The sequence below is a fragment of the Notechis scutatus genome, chromosome 3 (genome assembly GCF_049901735.1).
Source record: "Notechis scutatus isolate UNSWTSFEM ecotype Mainland chromosome 3, rNotScu1.2, whole genome shotgun sequence".
In the NCBI taxonomy this organism is placed as follows: domain Eukaryota; kingdom Metazoa; phylum Chordata; class Lepidosauria; order Squamata; family Elapidae; genus Notechis; species Notechis scutatus.
This window is the reverse complement of record NC_142011.1, coordinates 165,876,751-165,895,608: the sequence shown is the minus strand read 5'-3', so window position 1 is coordinate 165,895,608 and position 18,858 is coordinate 165,876,751. Positions and strand designations below refer to the sequence as shown.

General features: G+C 34.1%; 2 long non-coding RNA genes across 3 annotated transcripts in view; both read left to right on the top strand.

The window, feature by feature from the left end:
* LOC148131457 (uncharacterized) overlaps positions 1 to 596 on the top strand; it is a 103,701-nt gene extending 103,105 nt beyond the window's left edge. The window contains exon 3 of the long non-coding RNA XR_015748374.1: positions 516 to 596. This is a non-coding gene — a long non-coding RNA (uncharacterized LOC148131457). The remainder of the gene's footprint in view (positions 1 to 515) is intronic.
* A 665-nt stretch (positions 597 to 1,261) lies between these two features.
* On the top strand, positions 1,262 to 16,455 carry LOC148131456 (uncharacterized). 2 transcript variants are annotated; one of them, XR_015748375.1, is made up of 4 exons: positions 1,262 to 1,358; positions 9,950 to 10,020; positions 14,594 to 14,714; positions 16,370 to 16,455. It is a non-coding gene; the product is annotated as an uncharacterized LOC148131456 (long non-coding RNA). The 2 variants fall into 2 exon arrangements; XR_015748376.1 differs by having other exon boundaries at positions 16,243 to 16,449.
* Positions 16,456 to 18,858: the final 2,403 nt, after the last annotated feature.

Below are 18,858 nucleotides of genomic sequence, written 5' to 3'. Positions count from 1 at the left end.
TCCCCATGGTCACATGATCAATATTTGGTTGCTTGGCAACTGGCATGTATTTATAATGATTGTGGTGCCCCAAGGTCATGTGATCACCTTTTCCAACTCTCTGACAAGCAAAATCAATGGGGAAACCATATTCATTTAACAGCCATGATAATTTAATTTAACAACTTAACAACTGCAGTTATTCATTTAACCATTGTGGCAATAAAGGCAAAACTCACTATCTTGCTTAGCAACTGAAATTTTGGGTTCAGTTGGGGGTCATAAGTTAAGGACTACCTGTATACATTTGAACACAGACCTATTTATTAACTTGTTAACTTCAGAAACAGCTGCAGTGTGTTGGCCTGCTTATATGTGATAGAATATGATGTATTCAAAGGAATGCTATGTTGAGAAGGTTGGTATTACTTTGGTACTAAAGCTATACTCAAACGCTCCCTTTATAATTTTACCATGTCCATAGACAGCCAAACTGGGAACGAAATGAAAGAACAATAATCATTTGTCTTTTACAGGTTGTATAGTAGAAAAGCTGAATATAAGACAAAGGAAAGGAAAGAATGTTCCACAGAGTGAACACTAAGAAGCAAACACATATGGTAATATTTGTATATCAGAGGATGATATTAAATTATGAAAAATTTCTATTCATGTTATTTACAGTGATTCATCAGCAGAAATGCATAAACAGATGCAAAGTCAAAGAATCCTAATATTTTAGAGCAACAACAATGCATTCCATATAACGATTAGTTAGCAATTTGTTGGACTTCAGGCCTAACTTTTTAAATTAGAATCCTTTGTTTTACTCCTGAACTACTGCATAAGAAACTGGCTTTTGTTTATATTTGAATTAACATTTTATTGAGTTACCGGGCATGGCCTTCTTGATATTCTATTCTTGGATGTAAGAAGCATGTGCAATATCTTACATTTCTCCTTACATATGCTGACTTAAGCTTACTGATGGAACATAAACGTTCCAATTCACTTTAGGAATGAATAGAATAATTACAAATTACACTTTCATATTGGAGTTATTATGCATCTTTCCATATTTGCTTCAGTGGTTTTTGATTCTACTGTATAATAAAACAAGGATACATAAGATTCATAAATTACATGCTAATTACTCAACAAGTATAAAGAAGCTTCCTAACATTACCATTTCTTATTAAGTAATATAAATGAAGACCTTGTTATTCAAAATATCAATAAAGGGTTTGAAGAATGGATCTCTAATTTCTCTATTCTATTTATAGGCAAAGAAGGAGCACAGGGAGGCCAATTCATGTCATTTTTTCCCTAGAGAAAAAGAAAAAGGAACCAGCTATTTCTCATGGGTAGACTTCAATATTGTAAGTGTTATTAGTGTTCTATTTTCAATTTTGTTTTGATTTCCTACCATTCTCAGCAGTGGTCATCATTTTGTATCTTCAACTAAGACTCAAACTGAACATGGAAGAAACTGTGGGAATCAATTAACACTTACCCAATCTACAAAGTCACAATTTTTATGTGATGAATAAGAAAAAGAAAAACCTAAGTTAAAAACTCAAGCAATCTGTTTACATTTAAATTCTATAAAGTAAAGTAAATGTAAATATAAATTAAACTGAGCAAGGAATTGTATGGACAATTAAAATAAAAATGTATCCAGTGAAGATATTTAGTTTATCAAATTTAATAAAAATAAAATTTTAGCTCAGGCTTTCAAAAAGTGTGACAGATGGTGCTGCAAAGTCTGGGTCTAGTGAACCCTACGAAAAAAACACAAGGTATAGCTGCATCTGGGAACTGAAGATTCAATCCTTCAGAAGAGTGTAATACTGGGTAAACCGCAGTAGACCAAATGAATACTGCAATGCAAAGTTATGACAATACTTTAAAGAAAAGGTGAAAACTTATCCCAAGGATTTTATGAGCAAATTGCAATTTCTGATTAATTACTTGTTAAGTCTCTCTGAATAGCTGCCATTTTAGCAGGAATATGTTGAAATGCTTTATCTGAATAGTAGACAAAACTTGGGGAAATAATTTGAAATAAAATAGGTAAGAATCTTGGTGGTGCAGTGATTAGAGCACTGTACTGCAGGTCACTTCTCAACTGCAATTTGGCAGTTCAAATCCCACCAGGCTCAAGGTTGACTCAGCCTTCCATCCTCCGAGGTGGGTAAAGTGAGGATTCAGATTGCCAGGGGCAATATGCTGACTCTGAAAAACCACTTAGAGAGGGCTGTAAAGTACTATAAAGTAGTATATAAGTCTAAGTGCTATTGCTATTGTTAAAGTGTATACATATTTTTGCCAAATAGAATCTGAATGCTTGTGAAACTGAGACTTAAACCATCAAGGAACATCTGGCATGTTGAGAAGGATATAATTAAAAAACCCAGAAACAACAAATAACAAAGGCAATAGATTTTGTTGCAAGCAATCAAGGGATATATAATTGTATTTCAGGCAATGATCTCTCCTTGACACCACATTTTTTAAAATTTACTTTAGGACAGTACCTGGATCTGTAATTTGACTATATGTATGTAGGTATGTGTATAATGTCTTGGAGTCAATACTAACTGCTGGTGACTACCTGGACAATCTGCCCTGTTTTTTTGGGAAGACTTTGGTAAGTGGTTTGCTTCCTAGAGCTGAGAGAGACTGACTGAGCTAAGGTCACTCAGCTATCTTCATGCCTAAGGCATGTCTAAATTCATGGTCTCCCAGATTCTAGCCTGGTGCCTTAACTGCTACACCAGCTTGGCTTTTCTTATATCTTTAGTAAAACCTAATTAAAATATCTACTAATTCTTCTGAATTATTACATAGGGAAACACATAAAGGTATTCAGCATAGGGTGAAGTAAATTCAGAGCCAAAAAAAGAAAAAAGAAAAAGAAAAAACAGGATGGAAAGAATATGCAACAGATTTCATTACAATATTTCCACTGTAGCTTTAAATAGAAAAATAGCTTAGCAAAATAATTAAGGGGCAAATTGGTTTATAAGCCTCCCTAAACATTTTACTGTGTATATATGTACATATTACACTGCGTTGTTCATATTTGAAAGCCATGACAGCTAAAATAATACAAAACACAGAGATTTGTCTCATCTGTTACCCAGGGTGAATGAACACTAAAGATAGAATTAACATCCCATTTTGATGTGGAAGATCTACTTGTTCTCTATGAGCTGTATTGAAACAAGTTTATTTTGATTACATCTGAAGTCATGCCGATTTTTGTGTAATGATAAAAATAGACTGTTTGGTCCAGCAATTAACTGAACCTGCTCAGAAAGTCCAGTGAACACATGGACACAGGCCTCAAATATAATAAAAACCAGCTGTTTTAGAATAGGAAAACTGATTTCATCTGAAGTATCTCCCTCCTTCCCCATCTTATCAGATTTCTCAGAAGAATCATGTTACAGGTCTTATCCCTTAAAGAGTAGGAGTCAGGAAATGAGACTTTTCTGTTGTGGTGCCTGCCCCATATATCAACATCTCTCAGAGATCAGAATGGCCCCAACCCTGTTGGCCTTTCACAAAACCCTGGAGATATGGATTTGCTCCTGGGTACGGGGTTGGAGTATCAATTGGGGACCATGAAGTGGTTGTATTGATGGTGATTGATTTTAATCTTGGTTCAAGATGGCATATTTATTTTGTAATCTCCTGTATGTATTTTCTGCCAGTTTTAATTGTTATGAGCTACCCAGAGCCACTTGTCTAAGGTAGGTGGCCATATAAATGGAAATAAATAAATAAATAACAACAAATAGAATACACGATGTTCTTGTTATTTGAAGAATCTTGGGAGACCAAATTCTGAAGTCTACATCATCTTAGCTTAATAACAATAATTAATTCATTTTTCCTCATTTTCTCAGCTTATTGCACATTCCTTTCTGAAAAGGAACTTCAATAAATAGGTTTATATTAAATTGGTCTAGTTAAAATGCAAGTGTCATTTTCAATGGTGTTTATATATTCCCATCTTATCCAGCTTTTGATCAAGTTACAGAGCTTCTACCTTGGGCCGAGTGCTGAGGAATTTTTTCTCTAATGACAAATCAAGATACAACAAATGCAAATTAGAATTACCTTGCATTTTCAGTTTGGTTTACATTTCCATCAATATTAATAGCAAAATATTTACAGTTCTGTGCAAGGAAAGAAACCGTGGCGTCTTTTGGATAGCATCCAGCTTTAGCAGTTACATTACTGCTAAAATATTTATTATCAGAAGGCTATGTAAATACAAATACAAAGTAAATGATCATGACACCTACTGTTTGAGAATCCACAAGCTCTGTAGTCTCTGCAAATATTTTTCCCCTGCAGGATCCAATCTGGATTGGTCACCAGGACCAGAGGTTTAGTCTTCCAAACTTTTGGAATTGTGCTAGAGCCCATCCTCAGGGAACTTCTTTCTCAATCAGAATATATATTTTCCCCCCATATGTTATTTTACCAAATATAGTTCTAAATTATGGTGTAGCACATAGTGGGCAAACTATGCATAGATATTTAGGTTTTTTTTTCCAGATTCCTATACACTAACAACTTTCAAGTCCATGATTCAAAACTCAGTGAAAATAACCAAAATACCTGATCCACCATAGCTAGATAAGAAACTTTATTGTTCACTAGGATGATACTATATTAAGCAATTGACTGTCTTCACTCCATCAAATATGAATCCTTCAGGTACTAATTTAAATATAATGACTCTTTTTCTTATTTTTCCATAGTTCAATTAACATCTTGCCTTGTGTTTTTCAATTTTGGAAATTGTGAAGATGTCTGTTGGTTGTGGCCTTGAGAAATTATAGCTCCTAACATATAGTAATTCCTATATTGTAAAAAAAATCAATCTTGCTGAACAAGCCCAGATAAAACAATAGGAACACCAAATTTAATTGTCATCTCTGTTCATTTGGAGACATGTTAGCTCAACATATTTAGAAATGTCTTTGGCCTTAATGACAGATTGTCTTGCAGGTGGGGACATGGGGACACTAGGTTTTGAAATCTGTCCACTATTTTCTAACATGCCATTTAGAGCAATTATTCTCAGCATAAATGTACTGGGACAGACATATGACTGTCCTTTCTGATGCCTGCATCAGAGGACACTAGCAGCCTTCATATGTATCTCCTGTGCAGCATGCCTTGTTCAAAGGAATCCTGTAAGATAAAAATTTAATGGGGGAGGCAGCAGAGGACCATAAAATAAAGGTACCATAGTTGATATTTATATATCTTTTTTTTAAAAAACCACAAAATGGTTTTCACTTTTTTAAAAAAGGATGGATAATAACAAATATAAACTTCAGAAGATTGGTGAAAGTAGATGAGTATAATAATAATAATAATAATAATAATAATAATAATAATAATAATAATAATAATAATAATAATAATAATAATAATAATAATAGTAATAACCAACTACCCCTATATTCTTATCATTTCTAAGTGTACCATAGAATTGTTCAGTCTATGAAGTCATGGAGTACTTAAGTTTCTAGGGCTGTTAAACAAGCATCAGTCATGATTACAAATGTTTTACTCAAACAAATACAAGGATTATTTGATAGTGTGGATATATGGGGCAAAGCTGTCCTGGGTGTCTAAATGATTGCCATAAATACCAGAGAATAGTCAATACACTCAAGAGAAAACTAATGAGCTTCTGTGAAGAGGACTAGGTAATCAACAGGGATTCAGTGACTTCACATGCATCAAAATGAAACACAATGTGATAGAAGGTAAAAATGGTCTTATAGTGATTTTCTCCCCTTCATCTTCATAAAAAAAAGGAAGTCTGTGCCTCCAGGAAAAATAAAGATAACAGAATTGCAGCTGAGCCTCTGTGGAAAGGTAATTTTTAGCTGTGAAAATTGCTTTTCATTTCTTTGTCTGAAGGAAAAACACAAGGTTCTACAAGGAAATAAACTATAGATCATCTGGTTTTAATAAACACTTCAGACTTTTTGCATGTTGTGCTTCAATGGTTACTTACGCCATTTCTACTAGCTCTGTGTGAGCTTGGTATTGGGCCACACCCACTGTGCAAAGAGGTCAACACACAAACACACACACAGAGGAATGCAAAGCACAACTTTCAGCACCCTCAGAAAGTTACTTCTGGAGAAAATTGGAGGAGGAAGAATGATGACAGTTCAAAAATATGAAACTTTTCCATAGAATTTTGACAGTTTTTATGTATAATAATAGTAAAATTTAACAATATTTAACATTATTTTAGGCATATTAGGGAAGAGGGACGAGGACAGAAGGTAATTCTGTTTAAGTAAGGAAATAACTCTGAAACGATGACAAAATAGGTCATGGATTGTCTAGATATATACAAAAATACCCAGAGAGAACTGTACAGGCTTGTTGGCATATACATTTCCTCCTTCAAGTGGATGTAGACAAAGATAAATTCTAAATTGTTTTAACTCACATGAATTGGGCTTTTGGAACATGTATAAAAAAAATGCCATTAGATTTTCATCTTCGTATTATCTAAAAATTGTAATGGTTCAGAATATCAAAGTGCAAAAGCCTTGTTAATTGCTTAAACATTTCAAAATGGCTTTTCTAATGCGGCCAATGTGTGAATAAACATATAGATCCTTTGCCTTTGTTTATTGATGAGTCTGACCTTTGCAAAGATAGCTGGGAATATAAATGAGAGCTGCCTCTGAAAGCTTTTCACAAACTTAACACACTCATAGAACAGGCTGCTATTAACAGTTCTGCCAGATGGTTTGTACCTGCAAGCTCTGCAATAATTACAAGAACATCATCATATTCCTGGTCTTTCATCACCTTGAATATTTTTATTATACTTGTGAAGATATCTTTAAACATTTTAAATGAAAGTGGAAGATTTCATTTGGGCGAGAAACATCAATCAGAAAATTACAAATAGAAAGAAAAAAGAATAATAATTCTGTATTAATTCTCAGTTGATTCTTTGAAAGTTAGGCTGACAAATCTATTAGTTGAACTCCAACACAATTGAGATGCGTCAAACAGCTACACCTTTAGTTTCTAAATCTAGAATATTGACTTTCACCTTTAGTAGGGATATGCAAAAGAGCTATAATTTGCATTGATGAAGGATTCGGTGTCATGGATGCAGTGAATATTGATGCACTATGAAATTTCATTTAGCACTTTTATTAAATAAAAAGGGTTTCTACACATGCCTTGCAAAGGGCACATAGAAACCTGTTCTAGTGATCCCAATAAGTCTGTGCCTTCAGGAGCTGAAAATTGTAATTGCTAGAGGAGGCCTCAGAAATCAGACAAACCAAAGCAATATGGCCAGGTATTAATGTATAGTAGTAGACCAGCATAAGGAAGATGGGATACCCAAAAATTTAATATATAAAAAATACAAAATTAAAATTATACAAAAAGCTAAAAACAACAAAAAGCCATGTAATTTTCAGAAGCACATGTGTGCTTGCTTTGGAAAACAACTTCAGAATAATGCCTCACTTGAATCATTGTCAAAACAAATAATCCCCCTGAGACATTGCACAAGTTTAAAATTCAGAGACACTTTTCTCTCATTTTACTGAACTCAGATAAATACATCATATTTCACATACATAGCTTTACTTATATAGAAATAATTTTAATGACCATGATAACATAATATGAATTTCTTGCCATGTGAAGTGTGGGTAAAATAGCAGTAGCAATAGCACTTAGACTTATATATACTGCTTCACAATGCTTTACAGCCCTCTCTAAGGAGTTTACAGAGTCAGCCTATTGGCCTCAACAATCTGGGTCTTCATTTTACTTACCTCAGAAAGGATGGAAGGTTGAGTCAAGGTTGAGCTGGTTTCAAACTGCTGAACTGCTGGCAATCAGAATTTGTCTGCAATACTGCATTCTAACTGCTGTGCCATCACGGCCCCTAAAATCAGAGGTCTAACAACCAAGCTCTCAAAACACAGAATTTACTTACATGGATTCAACAAATCCAAATACTTTTGCTTTGCACATGTGTGCCTTCTATGAATTGATGGAGGGAAAATGATTGACTTGTACACTGAAAAACAGCTGTTTATTAAAGTACTCATAGACAGCCCTGCTGCCTGAATCAACCATGTAATGAACTGAGGCTTAAACTTATTATAAACTCAGAGCTGTATCAAGAAAGGTGGCCAAAAGACCACTGAATGAACAAAAGAGGACCAGTACCAGCACCAAATTGTCACCAAGTGGATCGTGTTACTTGCTTCAATAATTTCAACATTTCCTTCTCTTACTACGCAACTTGATAATCATGGAACAGCTGGTTGGACATACATATAGTTACAGTTGTGCATTTTATTATTTTAAACATGTGCATAGGTTCATAAAACATATATAGCTCTATCAATCCTGATTCTATTCAGGGCGAGAAGTGTTATACAGAAAACAAATACAGGTAGGTTTCAGTCAGTGTGGTTATTGAATTCCAAGACATGGTTGCATTGTTTGAAAGACACTGTTCAAAGTGATATTTCTGTAGGAAATGTAGTTAATTGGTTCTAGCTCAATGGCAATAAGCAATAAAAAAAATGTCATCATCTTTTCGATCCTGGTATCAGCAAAAGTCCATAAAGGGTTGCCAAAGTAACAATATATCTTGTTCTAATCTTGATCAAATAAACTAATTTTATATTCCTAACAGCTTTAATCTTTAGTTCATTCAAATATTATTATAGAATTTGATTTATTTTTACTTTTCTTTATCCCACTCCACAGAGTTCTTCATGTCTTTAAGAAATCACATTTATAAATCTAATGAGAATTTGGGCCATTTTCTTGGTTTAACATTTGTCTTTCTTTTTGAGTTTTTAAACATCAGCCAGGTTTTTTTTTTTTTTTGGTATATCATATGAGACATCCTTTTCCAAATCATTCTTTTGGTATGATATTTGTAAATCCACTTTTTGTACCATCTGCTGTATATTTGTCCCATATATTTGTGCAATAACATGTTTTGGACATTGTCTATCTATAGAGGCAACAATCATGATTGACAATGCTTGATATTGGGGCTACTAATTTCTGTCTCCATTCTTGAAAAGGCTATTGTAATATTTTCAATGTGATAGCATTTTGTGTTATTTTTGTAGGCTCCAATTTATTAACACAAATAGTAGGCTTCTATTTTCCCTCCTCTGCCTAAAATATTTAGTCTTTTACTAAGGTCAATTTTTTTAAAAATAAATTATTTATTTTTGTTACAAAAATCAAAACAGATCTATTTCCCATGAGAAGCTGTTTGTTTTTTATGATTAATTACAAAATCTTATTGTAAAAGTTTCAATATTACAAATTTATTTGGATCCTTAGTCAATTTGTAATTTTCTTAGATTAAAATCTTATTTAGCTTTTGTTATTTATTTCAAATTCTTTAAGTTGTTAAGCTTGTGTCATTCTGAAACTCTCTGTTTTAAGATGCTTCATAGGCAATTTCAGAAAGCAGTTAGAAAGTGAGATTGCTAAGTTATTGTTCTTTAACCAACTTTTGACTTTCCCTACTTAAATAAAATATTCCATAATTGGAGCCTGTTTATGAGAGTACATTTTAATGAATATATTATTATACACAAAATGTTTATCTCAACTATGTATTCTTCAATAACCTGCTCTGCCTAGCAGGCCTAGCAGCATAAAGCCCCAATATACTTCTGTCACTGCAAATCCATCTCACTATGGCCTCTGAATGGTTCCCTTCAACATTTTATCTGTTCACAACAATAATTTCAGACAGCAGTTCCTTTGAGTGACCCAATGTAATAAAGGGTCTAAGCCACATATATGTTTGATGCAACTTTCTCCTCTGTGACATCTAGCATTTCTTTAACTTCAGGAATTGGTAAACCCTGAAATGCACTCTTTCTCTCTTTATTTTTCCTAGGTTTTTGGGGACTTCCAAAAGATCCCATATCACATCATTGAAATTCAGTACAGATTAAGCCTAATTTCTTGGTAAGGGGCTAAAATATTTATATTAACCCACCACAAAACTTAATATCTCTCTCTTCTCTTCATTTAAAAAAAATAACCCCCCCCCTTAAAACAGGAAGCCAAACAAAAAGGCCAAATATTTCTGGCTCCTTTTATGATTTTAGCTTTTCCCTGGATGTGTTCTTATAACCCTCAGAAACTAGAGTAAAAAAATCATCCCCTGTTCAACTTGGTCCAGTTAGAAAGATTGAGAGCCCAACGAAACAGAATTCCTTGCCAAGATGATGAAACTGGAAATTCAGGTTATGGCAGATCTAGAGATTGGGGAAGGCTTGGATAACCTCAGAACACCATCATGTGGCATATTATGTAAGAGACAGGAAACCCAACAATAATAATGTCTGTCCTGCTCCTTAGGATATTGTGTAGAGCAGACACAAAGGTAAGTTGCTTTCTTTTAAAAGAGCAGCAAGTAGTCAATGTACAATTTTCAAAATACTTGTACGTTACCCCCCCCCCAAGTTTCCTTGTGTAGTTTCCATTTAAATGTATTATTATATAAATGTATTATGTATTATTCATTAGAGAATGAGTGGAAATTATGCAATCCAACTTCAACTGAACAATTAGACTTGATGTTCTCTTTATTATAATTAGTTCCAAGCCTTTCCCCTTGAGAAGGATCTCCACAAAATTGCTTGGCACCTGGAGCATATGGCTTACAGCGTCTGCTTAATGATTAAAACCAGTATTGCATTCATAGAAATGTTTTCTGAGAGTCAGAACAAAAGATTTAAAGACCATTTCACACTATGGTGTATATCCTATAAATATGTGCAAACAGATGCTTCAAGGCAGCCTATACTCCTTTAAACAATTCATCAAAACCTATGTTTTAACAGTAAACATGATTGGGAAAAGCTGTACTGGAAACAAATTCTCTTTGGCCAGTGAAGTTTATTTTGTTAATTAAAAATTAAGCAAATTCCATTTTCTTCTGTCCAGCTTTGTTGCATTGTTTAAGCAGTTTTATTTTCTTCTAAACATATAGTTGGTCTTACTGTTCCCATCTCATCTAATGCTATCTACTGGATGTAAGAAGATTCAATTTGTGTTTGCGGTACTCCTTGTAAAAAACTGTTCTCTGATATATGAAAGGTTATCTTCAGACATGAAAGAGACTTTAGGTTTTTTTTTATTTTATTCTGAGTGTGCTTTACTTAATAATTATGAGATGGTTAATGTTGCTGTATTGCTGTCTCCATCTGTCTGATACTCTTTATTTCTCAGATTACATACTATTATGTATTTCTCCACATCTTATATTTTTTGCTTGCATCACTTGAAAATGGTTCATAGGAGAAACTATTTCATGACATTTTCATCTGATTTAACTGAAAGTGCCTAGGAAGTGCGTTGACTCCCAAGAAATGCATTGGCAATAACAAAAGGTACTCAAGTAGACAAAAGTTCATATGAATAGACAGCATGCAAATTGTGCTAATTGAAAGAAAAAATTAACATATTATATGTCATAACCAAACAATCAACCAATGTTTTGGTCAATCAACCAATATTTTCCAGGCAGAAATTATAGGATATGGGGTATCTCCACCATCATGATAGAGATAGAAGTCTGTCTTTTACCTGGTAAAATATTAGATGGTATTGGAGTTTTCTGCTGTTGTAGTTCTTCTAGCAATAATGCATTGCAACAAAATAACCTCTTCACAGCCTCTTAATTAACAAATTTAAACTTTTCATTCCATAACTCAATAACTTCATTATAGTAATGTTTTTTCCAATCCAATTGTCAGCAAAAAGTCCAAATAGAGCTCTAAAATAATGACACTAACATATGTAAAAATTCCACATCACTACTCTAAGCTGCAAGCAAAATCCCACATAAGACATAAAGTGGTTACTATATTCCAGAGTAAACAAAAAACTAAAGTTTAATATGACAATGAGGAACTTTCTCCCTTTCTAATCATGAACATGGAAGTGTTATTCAGATTCAAGGCTAAACTGATGTAATCAGAAAAGAGGAAAGGTCTTTAGTCAGCAAAAGCAACTCAGTTATATCATTCTTACATCTGTAGCCATTGATTTTAATGCAATTTACTCGAAGTAGTACCTTTTTACTTTTTAAATTTCACAAACACAGCAAAATGGAAATAATTTAACACTCTGGAGTTCAATGTAATATGAGTGGAAGTACTAAAATAATTGTAAAAGGCATTTCAAAAGTTTTCCACTACAAATGTCAATTGTTCAGTGAGGAGAAAGAGAAGAATGGTGATTCTTTAATTGATTGCTGCAGGTATAGAGACAGATATAAAGAAGAAAATACCGCTGAATTCTTCCTAACTTCAATCGTTCTATATACTACAAGTGATGTAAAAGGAAGATGAGATCTTGTCTGGCTACTCTATCAAAACATACCCAGAGTGACTTCAAAAATTCCATTGCTACAGAAGTAATTGCCCTGTATTTTATTTGATTAGTTCTATACTCTACGACACATTGTCCACAGTGGATGGAAAGCTCTATTTGGCAATTAACTTAAAAACATAATTAGAGTTAAATTTGGTTAATATCTGGATGGGAGACAACTTCGAATTACTTGGCTAAACTGGATAATCTAAAATAGTCCCAGAAGGCAGCAATGGCAAGCCAGTATGATTCTTCTTCCAAGAAAAAGCAAAAATGTAGTACATGTTTATTTCTGAATTCACCATGAATCAGGAGATCCTAAAGCAAATTATAACTGAGAATTCAGAACTTTTTTGAGGGAAGCAGTGCATTTTGATCGTCTTCTTTTTCCTGGACTCAAAGTAACTGAACATAGAGACTTGTCCTTATTCTTATTGCTCACCTCTTATGTATGGATTGAAAATTAATATATTGCACGTGACTATGGTTGGCAATTGGTTTTTAAATCCAATTATTATCAACCCAACAGCCCAGGCATCAAGTCCACCCAAGTTCATAACAAATCAGTTATATAACTGAGTCAATCAAAGCAGTTGAGTTTCCCTGTTTATTAGTTGTAACTAAGTCTTGAAAATACTTGGTAAATACTGTAAGAAAAAAGAGGGTTACATAGAGTATATTCTTTGCTTTTGAACCACTGTACCTCAGGCACACATTTTCCCAGTCGTGTGTGTAAAGAAGTAAGATATTTTTCTGTTCATCCCCCTCTGAATGATTATGGTTCTTAAAAGAAAGAGAAGAGAAAGTGAATGAGAGAAGCAGGAGATAACAGTTATATAACCTAATGATTCCTGGAACCCATCAAATGACCAGATTTAGACATACTAAACCAGTGTTTTTCAACCTTAGCAATGTGAAGATACATGGACTTCTACTCCTAGAATTCACACACTAACATGCTGGAGGGAATTCTGCAAATGAAAGTCCATACATCTTCAAGTTGCTGAGGTTGAGGGACACCGACCTAAATGATGGAACATTGTATGGGTCTGTTTGTAAAAGTTAAAAAAAGAATAAGGCTGTTTTAACAACTGAATATGGCAAGAATGAATCTATGATGCATAACAAACCTATGGTTGGGTAGAGAAAGGCATTCTTTAAACAAAAAGTACATATCTTAAACAATGAATGGGGTTAATGAGATCCAAACAGGGGGGCTTCATTTAGTAAGACCTTAAATACAATACAATATACAAACAATATTCTTTATGAGCCAAGTGTTATTGGACTCACTATGAATTTGTCTCTGCTGCATAAATTCTAAATGTATACACAAACAATGAATAACAAAGTAGTATAATCATAAGATACCAATAGTGGAAGGTAATAAGGAAAGATTAGAAGGATAATAGTAAAAAAAAAAACACCCTACTATAAGGGTAAATATCCTGAGGCATACGGCAGGATTTAGATGTTCAGCAGAGTGAAGTTGTAAGAATACTTCAATAAATCAAAGCAAAATCTCAAATGCTAAGAGTTTCCTTCAGACTTTGGGATCCTAAAATAAAACTTATTTATCTTGTGCCTAAATCTGATTCTGATCCCTTCTACCTCTAATTATATGAAAGAGACACAATAACTGCATATTCAAAGCCTAATTGGAAAGTTGCTTCCGTCTGATCATCAAATGATGCATACTCATTTCCCCCTCTGAATAGGAATATAATTTCTTTCCACTTGTTGTAGGAATAAGATTTTACCCTGTACATCACCACCCTGTTAGCAACATTGTTTTAATGATCCATTTATTTAGCTTCTGGGCATGGAATGAAGAAATTCCATTTGACACTTTGTCTCAGGAAAAGAAATATCCTGGATATTAAGAAACTACATCTGTGAATTTAGAGGGCATTAGTTGTTTACTTCTACATGACTCTCTTTGAACAAGTGACAAATTATCATTGTGTGCCAGCATAGTACCTGTGCAGTTGGATTGCCAAGTGATAAAATATGTATATACTTCTATCTCTTGGCCATCTGTCAGCCTTTTAGGTTGTCCAGTCAAGAAGTACACTCAGAAGCACTAGCTCTGTCTAAAGGTTACATTAACCAAATCTTGCAACTCTGAAAGTACATATCTCCCCTCTTGCCTTTTCAGTCCAAGAAACTAGGGATGTTCCGTTCTAAGATATTTGCTGTACTCTTCTTTCTTTCTGTGGACACAGCTGCCACTTTTCTGACCATCATCTAATCTATGCCTCTTTCTCCTGACTCCCAAGGTAATTTCTATGTGCCATTATTCCAGTTGAGAAATGAAAAAGATTCTTTCAACAACCAATAAGCCAGTATTGATAAAGAGCTTGCCTAGTGGTAACATGCACACAATGACAGGATCCCATTTGAAATTAATTATTTGAGTATATTAATATGTTGAAAAGCATGCATACTTTTCAGAGATATGAACTGAAAACAATTTTATGCAATTGGCTCTAGCCACCATTGTTAGGCCCTATATATTATAATTTCGGCATAATGTCAATCTACAGCTTTTGCATTCTCTTGAGAAAGCAGGAATTGCTCTGTTTGCATTTTCTTGCTTTATGGCACTTAAACTGAGATAGCATTGTGTCATTATTGTGTACTCAATGCATGGTTCTCTCTTTTTTAGCAAAATTTTAAAGCAAACTATTCTTTTGAGACATTCAAACAGCAGTTAAATGGATGTTTATTTACTTAAATATTATAATTAATGTACATAGAATCTCTGAAAATGTTAAGTGATTAAAATTAAGCATGTGTCATCATAAACAGGCAGGTTTATTTCTCAGTAGTTAGCAATATTAAATATTATAACACACAAATGAAACTCTATCTAAATGAGCCCATCTGTACCCATTTTTTAGTTTCCTTAGCAAGCAATATTTTAGAGATATAATCAACTGATGCACTCTGTCAGCCAATATGAAAGTCTTGCATTTCTAGCATAAAAATGGTTGTCATCTGTCTACAGCTTGGCATAGTTTAACTAAAAGGAGCAGAGAAAGACTGAGGGAAAGCTTGGAGGAGTATATGTTGCAAGAGGAAAATAAAACTGGATGCATGCAGGCAAAGGAGGGAGAAAGGTTGTGAGCATCAAAAGGGTGTAGGGAAAGATGCTTTGATTCCATTGATTAATCTTAAATAGAGCCTTCTCCCTTTTGGATTCAGTCCTTCTTTGGTGGTTTGTTGTGCAGCTCATTTGGCACCTCAACATATTACAGTAGACTCATAGTCTGGGCTAACAATCCAGAAATAAGGGATAGTAGTTGATCAGTAATCAGAATGTGTTTTAGCAACTCTTTTTCTTTGAATCTGTCTATTTACTTCATATGATGATCCGAACCTATTTAATTTGACATGGATAAAACCATCATTGGTTTTTCCAATGGACAACTTATGCAAGAGAAGGAGGTGGTGTGAAATGAAGCTCTAGATCTTTCAGCAGCTTCTGATGGTAATAGCATCTTTCAATAACATACTACCTCAGCTGCTGGTTGGGAACTGGAATCTTTGTTTCATTCTACCTGGACTTAAGATTCTGAAAAGTGAGACTGGGAGACTGTTGCTAACCAGTTTACCTGCTCTAAACTGAGTAAGGCTATCAGACTAGATACTCATTTAGATGATAGTGTAACTGTACATAGCATGATACACTATAAGATAAATTTATTGTATGCATATCAATGAGTAACTGAGGTTACCTTAATTAATTGTCGTAAATTAATGACAGATAATATTTAATCCTAACAAAAGTCTTTTTGTTGGCAGCTTTCCTCTTTAGGGTTATGCTGCTTGTTAGAGCCCCATAGATTCTGAAAAGAGTTATTTCTTTTTGTTGAGGTTTCAACAAAAAGTGAAAGTGAAAGGTAAGTGGATCCCGCTTCTATTTTCTGAGCTGCAACCTGGAAAGAGTGGCTTTGTTCGGAATCAACTAAAATGCAGTGATACACATCTACAAAATGAAGTACCTCATCAAGATGGGATCATGGATGAATTCCTGGTTCAACTTCAGAAGTGGGGTACTATTGCCCAGCCATTGAATTCAAAAACTTGCTCCTCCTTGGATACCTCAAATATATTTTGCCAATGATGCCAATAGAATAATTTCATTGTAGTAGTTGTAGGAATCATATTGATGCATTCTCTAAGCTAAGGCAACTGAAAAATAACATAGAAGAAACTGGCTTTGTGAACAGAACTTGAAAATCTTTTGTGGAAAGAATGATTTTTTTGTTCTCTTTCTTGAAAATAAATATTGAAGAGTTGCATGTTCACCCTCCAGTCTAAAATTGATAAACGGGACTTTTGCTGGACCTCAGAAGGTTACCAATTGCCTTATCAGTGCTGCCTCTGGAAGTGATTGAAAGCAGAGCTGCTCTTGCAAGTCACAAACTCTTTATCTTGTCAAACTTATTTCGAAAATCAGGAGCCAAATAAAGCCATAATTTAATCAGAAATCATTACAACAGAGTTAATAAGACGGCTTAATTCCAATGAGCAATGCCACAAATATTTAGAGTGCTGTATTTCAAATGATAATCAAATAATATATAGAGAAAAAATTCCAGGGAGCCATTCCTGGGACAGGAAGAGATCAGGGATGGTATGATAGAGAGGGACATAATCAGTAGACTCTGCAAGTCTTGGATTTAAGCAGATGCCAGCAATTTTGGTGTATTCTTTGGTGTGTGTGATATATATGAACTCTTCCAGAATATACAGTACATACATACATACATACATACATACATACATACATACATACATATATTTGGTTACAGGTATCTTTGATGAAGTGCTGTTCAGCAGCTACAACGAACCATCAATATGAAATCTAGAAGTCACTAACACAATGTGCATTAATATAACTGGAAGAACTAGAATGGCACCATTGTAAATAATGCCTGAATTTTGCTCAAATGAGGGTTTTCTATGTTGCTTGGAACCCTGAGATACCATTGTGTTTCAGCTTGAATAATCTTCTTTAATCATTGTGTTTTGTGGGATTCTAATGCCAGGAAGCTGAAAATCAATTTGGAAAAAAAATGAATTCCTCTTGTCATCTTTATTATATTTTGCCAGGATCCATCACCACTTCAAATAATTTTTCAGCCTTTTTTTTGGTAAGAGCTATACTTTATATGCAATGTATAAGTAAAAGCCAGTTATGGATTAGTGCAGAAGTTAGGCTTCCATGTGTAACATGAAATCACTATTTCAAGCAACCTACATGAAATAAATCATATTTTGATGATATAGTTTATAGGCCTTCTGATCTGTATTTGGGCCAAGAAAAAGATTAAAGCCCTCTCATCCAGTCCGCATTGTGTCTTTGCCATTAGCTCAGAGTTCAAAAACATTACTATTAGACATGTGCAAATGGCCTTGAATCTATCTTAAGGAGAAGCGTTTTCTCATAGACCATCTCCCTAAGCAGTGAAGTTCTTCATGAAGGCAATGAAGACATGCTGTTTTGATGTCAAGGATCATATGTGACACATGAGCTAAAGCAACACAGGTAAACCAGCTCTGCTTTACCTCATGAATGTACATTGAGACACACTTTGCTCAACAAAGGGAAGTGCTCCTTCAGAGATCAGATCTAATAGCTAATAACAATTAACCTATAGTTTGACTGCCGCAAAAAGAATTCTCACTGACATCAATGTGACATTTTTTTAAAGCTTGTATTCTTTTTCATTCCAATTGTTGCTAGGATAGAACAGAAAATCTCCCTTTTCTATGCACTATAAACCTAATAGCAATGTCTCTCCATGAATTTATAATTAGTTAAAGAGAATATAACAAACACTAAATGTAATATACAGTTTGGCCTTAATTGCCATTTTCTATAAGCAAATAAAGGAAATAGGATAGCTTAAAATCAAAGGATAAAAACAGCTTGATATATAAAATGGATTAGTGCTTATAAAATATCTTTAAGATCTAAGGGATCTGAGTGTTATCTAATCAAACACATTTTGCAAAGATTTCTCATACTAACATTTTAAGTTATTAGTTGTCTTCAGTGCTATTAGTCATGATGTCCTTCTGGACTGGCTGTGGCAACTGGGAGTGTGATGCACAGTAATAGAGTGGTTTTCCCCTCTCCATGACCAATTCCAGTGGGCATTGATAGAGGCAGAGGTTTAGCTCTTTGCCCTTGCTTTGAGAATTGGATATCTCTCTGGATCTTGTTTAACACTGAGGTCATTAGGTCATGGCATGTTTGGCATGCTGATGATACCGAGTTCTGTATCTCAACCTGTAGCTTATGAAGCAAAAGCTCTTGAGGTTTTTTAAAAAAATTAGTTTCAGGAAGCTGTGGGGAACTGTAAAATAAAGCCAGGAATTCTAAGCAAAATGGGTGTCTATGAATTTTGG